The sequence below is a fragment of the Anser cygnoides genome, chromosome 1, assembly GCF_040182565.1.
Source record: "Anser cygnoides isolate HZ-2024a breed goose chromosome 1, Taihu_goose_T2T_genome, whole genome shotgun sequence".
Taxonomy (NCBI): domain Eukaryota; kingdom Metazoa; phylum Chordata; class Aves; order Anseriformes; family Anatidae; genus Anser; species Anser cygnoides.
The window spans coordinates 175,650,943-175,658,482 of NC_089873.1; the positions used below are offsets into that span (position 1 = coordinate 175,650,943).

A 7,540-nucleotide genomic window follows, 5' to 3' on the forward strand; every position below is an offset into this window, starting at 1 on the left:
GCCAGGTTCTAGCTTTCAAGTAGCTAGCTTGTCATGAGATCTCCCTGTATAGTGAGCATGAGATAAGAACTGCAATGATGCTGAAGTACCTGAATCAATATGGCATTTGGAAAACTCAAAAATGCTGTGTAGGAAGTGCCTTCATTTCAGTGCAATTAGTGATCAACCTGGTAATGAGCAAGCATCTTATTTTCTGTTGCCTTCTGCATCTTACAATGCTTGTGCAAAGTGGATTTAAAAGCCTCCATTTTCGCTTGTCAGTGTTTTTCCACAGAATATTTTCTTGGCTCAAAAACAATTATAAACAAAGAAACTGCCTTTGGCTGGTTGTTTTAGAGGCCTGCCTTAAATCACAGCTTAATATCAGAATACATTTTCTAATATGCTATTTCTTGTAAATGAGATATTTTGTAATATGATGACAAACTTCAGCAAGTGTGTCTAGAATAAAGGTGGATAAGAAGGCTTAAAATGAGTCTTAAATATCCAGGACAAGAAAGAATACTTTTTCAGCCAGTCATGAATCTGAATAGTTTCTGTAGAATACAGATCTAAACACCTTTGCTACCATTATGCAGCTTGTTTAGACTGCTTATTACACAAACCCAGAAAAAACTTTATTTGTAATGAACTACACGAATTAAGCTGTTTATAGTCAGTGTACCTAGAATAAAATCTGAAGAAATCAGACTCAAGTATGTGTTAAAAATAGTAAAGCAATTACAAAATAAAATAGTGGCATTGGTTTTTGTTGTTACTAAAATCACCCTGCTGTCTCAAAGGCAAAGGAAACAAAAGGTTGATGCTGTCAATATTAACAGTTCTTGGTTAACAGCCAGAGTTTTACCAACCTCTTTTAGCATTCATGAATCTGTGCTGACTTACACAAAGCTGAGATTCATATATTATTTTTTTTTTAAACATAATATGTGTCATAGAACTACTTTAATTTTCTTTCAAATAGACATCTTCAGCTCTGTTAACTCTATTGAATTCAACTCTGTATCATCCAGGTCATATCTCATTTCCCAGTTCCAAACATCCATCAAAGACTATAAAAGGGTCAGGCCTATTTTACACATTTTTAATAATGTTATGAAGACTGACATGACACAAAATTCACTTTGTGAAAATCTAAACAGAAAATATTTTAATGTCAGTGTCAGACACTGTAACATAAATGTGCTCATCACAAAACCATTAAATCAGATTAGCAGTGATTTAAAAAAAAAGAAATGAATGGCATTATCTCTCAGCCACAAAGAAAACAGTGAAAAAATACAGGACAAAAGGAATAAGCTGTGCTCCACTTCAGTAGGAGCCTTTTTAGAGCAGCTATGTGAGTTCCCTGTTTTCTGTGCCTTTTCCTTGCTGTTTCTTAGCTTTTACCTTTGTAATTTTACTATTTTGTAATTCTAATATGATGCAGGTGAGTGCATTTGTTCACTCTCAAGAAAAGATTAATATGATTTCACATGGAATTGTAATCATACAAAAACACCAAAAGTTTCTTTGAACTAAGACAAAGAAAATTTTAAAATAAAATAAAATAAAATGGTAAAGGACAGCTAACCATATTGCCTAGGAAAAAAATTACACCAAGACCTAGACTATATTAATCAAATAACCTCAGTGTAATTAAAAGCTTTATTAAAAGATTGATGACAATATGCAAACAACGTATTCTGAATTTCTCAGCTTTCTCTGGTGTTGAATGTTTCTTAAAAACTCAGCAAGAACTTAAAAGAATTTAGATGACTAATAGTCGCATAAACTTATGCTACTATATCCTTATAAAACCATATGGTATAACATGCAATTATGAGAGATATGATAATCTCATAACATATATCACGTCACAAACTTAATATCAATTATATATATAAATTTTATAACTTGAAAATTTTGTAAAAATAATAGTTTTTTACAGCATTAGTTAAACTTGTAACGCTTGGATGACTTGGATGCCAATGACTCTGAATCCTACACCCTGGCATGTCTGTTTATCTCAAATCTTTAATACATCTTGATTAAAGATAGGAATAAGGATAGGAAACTTAAATTCCATTCCCTCTGCTAAACAATATAATCCAAATAACTTAGAGTTTGAACAGAGCTTAACATTATTTTATGATCTTGTAAATGTTACTAGTCACCTTGCAATGTTCATTTTTTATCCTTGAGAACCTGTTGGAAACATCTACATATGCCCCAACATCTTCTAAGTAAATTTTGGTCTTGTTTGCTAAGTTGTAAGGCACATCATACTGTATTTTGATACAGTATCTGACTTGTCTCATGAAAGGCTCATACTCTATCGCAACTTCTACACTAATTTGAAAAATTAAAATAGATATCCAGGACAGGAAGTTGGTTTAACTTGTCTCAGCTTACAAACATAGGAGAGAGTACAAAATCCTTTATGGTGGCACTCTGTACCAGCCAGAGATGCGAGTTCAATGTGCCTGAATTTTTTCTTAAAGTGAAAATATTAAAAACACCAAAGGGTCTTTGACTCATTAACACTATTAGAAAAAAGACAAGAAGTAGAAGAAGAAAAGAACATGGAATAATAATCTTTTAAATGGAGAAAAATTTAGTTCATATGACTAATGTTTTTGAAAAGACTTCCCACTTCCTGTCTCCATGGAAAATGCCTTCTTTCTTTCAACCTTGTTCCAGGAAGTTTTACTGGCTCCCTGGGTTGCAGAAACTCATCCATTTCTGACACTTCTCTCCAGCAGAGATCACTTAGTTGAGTTCTGGGAAGGCACAGTTCCTCCCTCCTGCAAGTTCTATATCACCAGCTGAAAAATGAAAATACACAGCACAGTCACAGCTTTTTAAAAAAGTGCATTGCAGAATAAACAGCAAATAAAGAAGACATCCATCACAAATCCTTTTACCACCTTGCTTCTGTATCCAGAATTGCGTCTTGGAAACAGGGTAGAAAAAGGCAGCCAAATGGTTATCCAGAGTGCTAAATCTACTTCTCAAACCTGTGGGAGAAAGGAAGCTTAAATATATATTGTAGGAGTATGACATTACCACAAAGCTACAGTGTCAGAGAGCAGTGTCCCTTCTTCCTGTTGAAGCTGGGCTGATGCACAGTGGATACCTGTACAAAAATGAAAGCAAGCAAGAAAGAGTTTGTCTGAGCACCCTAATGATAAGGTGTCCATGTGGGAGTGGGAAGTCCAAAACTCTATTCTCAGTTTAGGATTGCTTGTTTAGGATTTCCCTACTTAGTTTTAATAGGTTGTATTACCCTCTTGAGCTACCTGTCTCCACTCAGTACAGAGGGAGAATAAAGAGCCATGTTCTTTTTTTTTCCTTATCTTTTTTTTAAGCCAGCGAGAAATAAATTTAATATTCCTTCTTACTGTTTAATTCCAAGACAGAAAATAATTGGTTTGTTTACAAGAGCTGGTAGCACTGTTGCTCTTTTATTTGACAGCCTTGCTTGCAGTGCTTTCTTGCAGATTCTAAGACATCTGAGCCTGTTTTCTTCTACTGTTTGAGAGAACTGGAGGTCTTTTCTCTTAACTAAAAACATGTCCTCTAACAACATGCTATTAAGAATAAAGAAAGCATTTTTTGAACAGAAACACAAGCATTCCACAAGTCTCCAAGCTGGCTGAGGTTGTAAGTAAATTCAAGCTTATGTCTGAAGATGAGTTTCAAACATTAAACTAAATAAGGTATACCAGGCTAGGAGTCTTTCAGTCCTTGCTGCCTAAATTGTTCTTTCTGAATTAGCTAAATATTAAGTTAAAAAAATACAGAAATTACACCCTCGCCTCCTAGAAAAATTTTCACACCTTTTGTGACAGATAAGATTTTGGATTCTGAGTTCCAAAGACTGTCATAATTTCTGCAAAGATAACTAAGTCATTGGGAAAGAATGAGGACATCATTATTGCATAATGTGTGAGTCAGACCCCTGCAAGGCTGAAAACCAAACTCAAATGTGTTTTCTAACTGAGTATGAACAGTTAAATAAAGACAGCTTAGGTCTTGTTATGGAGTCATTAAGGTGACAATAGAGCCAGGAAGAAAATTTTCTGTTGAGAACTCTAAAATCTCTTTCCTCCAGTCTTCATTCCCCCAAAATGTAGGGGTGTTTGGATATCATGTTCTGCTTTCATCTAATTTCTGAGAATTATTATCATCTTTAAATGATAACATTAAATACTCTACCACTTATCTTTGAGGGTTTTAAAACTGCAGAAAGCAGTCTGAAAAAAAAAAAAAATAACCTCTCTGCTTGTAGTTCCCTAATCTAGCTACCTACAGATTTTTGACAGTTGCAGCCAATGAAACATTTGCTTTGGTCACAGAGAACAAATAAAAAGAAGGATTATTAAGCAGGAAAGTGTCATCTTGGTCTGCACAGCTCATTTTTCATAGCTCTTGAAAATGTAGAAGCAAGTGCTAAAAAGGTCAATCTTGTTTGTGTTTCCTAACTTCGGTACAAGAAATGGGATTGCAGCCTTGGGCTGACCCTGGTATTTTCTAGTTAAGCTGCTGAAAAAAACTGAAAACATTTAAAACTGTAACAGTAAGAGACTCGTAAGGTGGAGACAACAAAGAAAGGAGCAAGAAGGAGAGGAAGAGACCTCATGGAAAGGGAAGGAAAAGAAGGAAGAAAAGTCTTCAAAGTGAGAATTATAGAGGTAGCACATAGGGCATTTGCACTGCTCCATTGCACAAGGTTCTAGTAAGAAAATAAAGAGCAATATTGCTCAAGTGATTTTAGGCAATTGTCCCTGAATATTATACCTGGACTCTCAAGTCCTCTCACAATTGCTGGCAACTTTCTCTTTATTTTTCAGCCGAAATGGATTCAGAATGGTGGAATGAAATTAAAGCGATTTGACAAGTGAAATAAAAGAGTGAAAAAAGCACTGCCACTAACACATTTTTTCTTGAAGCATTTGGAAATAATGGACTGCAGAAAAGTAAAACAAAATGCTTATAGTTATAGGATCACATAATATCAAGTGTTTTACCAGAGCAACCACTAATTTACCGGTTTGTTATAAAGCATTCTGTCTAAAAGCATTTATAGTTTACCTAAAAATATTGCATTAGAGTGCTACTGTCACTCCAAGCTCTCCAGTATGGTCAGGAAAGAACTATTTGGCAAAAGTAGACCTTCACAGCCATTCTCTGCCATAACTTTAGAAACATAAGTAAAAAGTAAACAAATTCAGAAGTTATATATTGATTCATGGTATGTTCTGAAAGCACTCACACAAGTCTTAAAAAAATTAATATTTCCAAGACATCTGTGATTACCATTTTTATGATGATGAATTTAATGCAAATAAAATAAAGGTACAGTAAGATGATGTCATAATCAAGATTAAGATATTGATGTTTCTTCTAGCTCATTACATGAGGTCGCCAGTGTGTTCTTCTCTGATTCTTTGCAGCAAAGGCTGCAATGTCCCACAATGTTTTTAAGGAGAAAGAGGATGTTTTGATAAATGTATTTTTCACTTAATGAGAAAAGGAAGAATAGATCACATGTGAACTACACATGCCACAAGGAAGCTTCAGAGTTTTTTCTACTGGACACACATGGCTCAAACATACACAATACGTTTACCATGACAGTAAAAAAAAAAAAAAAAACAAAAATCACCTGGACAAGCATTGCTCTTTCAGCACACAGCAAAAATAGAATCATAGAATCATAGACATATTTTTAAATAGAATAGAATCATACACAGAGAATAGAATTATACATGTATTTTTGTTTAGGAAAGCCTGGATAGAAATAAAAAGTGCCTAGGAATTCCCAACAAGCCAAGTACATCTAATGAGAAATAAGGAATTCTCCATCACTTTCTAAGAACTGCCTTTGTTAAGGAACGAGCAAACTGAGAGCACCTACCCTAGCAACGTAATTTGGGTTAGAGAAAAGAGCTCACTGAAAGGAGCTATTCTAGCAACATAATATAGGTTAAGGGAAGTCTGATAATAAAGTGATTTAAAAGTGTGCTCTTTATTTACAAAACAAGGTCCAATCAGTTTAGTACATTTTATGAACACGTCACATTGGCCATGTGGTAATTCATCCCTTCTGTTCCACAGTCTGAAAATAAATGGTTCATTAATCATGAAGAAAGACCAACTTTTTTTCATTATACTCATCAATTGCTTAGAGGGGAGCTCTGTGCTCTGTTTTCTGCTAAATTTGAATAGTGGAGGAAGCTTGTAAACCTCAGAAATGGTGAAGTTCAACAACCAAATTCATCAGCTCCCTCTACTGTTGTCTGCTACTCTGACAATGCAAGAACCTACTGGACCACACTGTTGCTTCAGATTTATAGTAGACTTAAGTTTCAATGCTAGTATAAAGCAACTGATATATATTATTGAATTTGATCCACAATGTCACAAAACTATGACTAATCTTATAGACAAAATATGGATATTGTTTCTATAAAACCTGATTCTTGATGACTACTCATTCCGGTTCCTTAGAATACCAGAAAAAGGAAAAAAAAAAATTACTTCCTGTATACTTAGGGTAGAGACTCATGATAATTTCTATTGCCTAGCAGAAAGCACAATAATGATTAAAATGATATAGTTATTTGAGGTTAAAGATCAAGCCACTTCAAAAAATAAACACAGAACATAGTACTGAATATTACAAATCATTTGCACAGTTTTAAAGGTATACTCAGTTATAATCACATTCACTTAGAGTGACTGACACCGACAAGCAAGTGCTTGTTAACAGTTAGCACCCAACAGCATCTCAGTTGTCACATACGTTTAGATCTCTAAGCCATTTCCTTTTTTATATACTTGGAAAACAATCAGCTACCCAACAGTCTCATGCTGAGAAAACAGCTTTCGTAAGACATTTATACTTTGCAGTCCTAACAATTTTTGCTGAGTGCCATTTCTAATGCTGCAATATTAGCATTTACTACTATATAAAGACTATCTTCACAAGCCTGTAATCAAAAGCAGAAGTAAATTGCCTCATCAGAAGAAAGGAATTAGCTAATTGCAAAGGTATTCATATTATTCTAGTGGTTCACCTACTAAGAAAAGGTCCAAGAATGGACTTGGAATTCATAGAACAGATGAGTTAATAGATTAAATGCCTATAGTTTGATTACTAGCTCCTACATAATGTAAATTCAATGAAATGTGGTACATACTCTCTTACCAAACCAGATGTCGAACCATTCTCCAACTGTTCTTTGTAATTTCTTAAAAGTGTAGAGGAATTCACTGAAATTCTTCTTTTTAGGAGTACAGCAAGCTCTGTAAAGTTTAAGAATTGATGCCATTGTCATTCCAATAGAAGCTAAAAGCTTTTAGAAATGAGTGTTCAAATTGAGCTGATAATAAATGTCACTTCTTTCCTACGTCATGGGTGAAAGTGCCATGAATTCTAAGTACGGTTACCAAGAAGCAAGGCTGTGTAGGGTTTAAAGGAACCACCTAAGCTTAGTCAATGCAAACTGAGAAGGTGGATTGGCAGACCTACTCAGTCAGTTTAATTTCATTA

The 7,540-nt window shown here is 34.5% G+C and overlaps 1 long non-coding RNA gene across 1 annotated transcript; it reads right to left on the reverse strand.

The window, feature by feature from the left end:
• Nucleotides 1–471: 471 nt before the first annotated feature.
• Nucleotides 472–7,292, reverse strand: LOC136788930 (uncharacterized). Its single transcript, XR_010827552.1, has 3 exons — nucleotides 7,188–7,292; nucleotides 2,910–2,999; nucleotides 472–2,807 (listed from the first exon to the last, which is right to left on the reverse strand). It is a non-coding gene; the product is annotated as an uncharacterized lncRNA (long non-coding RNA).
• Nucleotides 7,293–7,540: the final 248 nt, after the last annotated feature.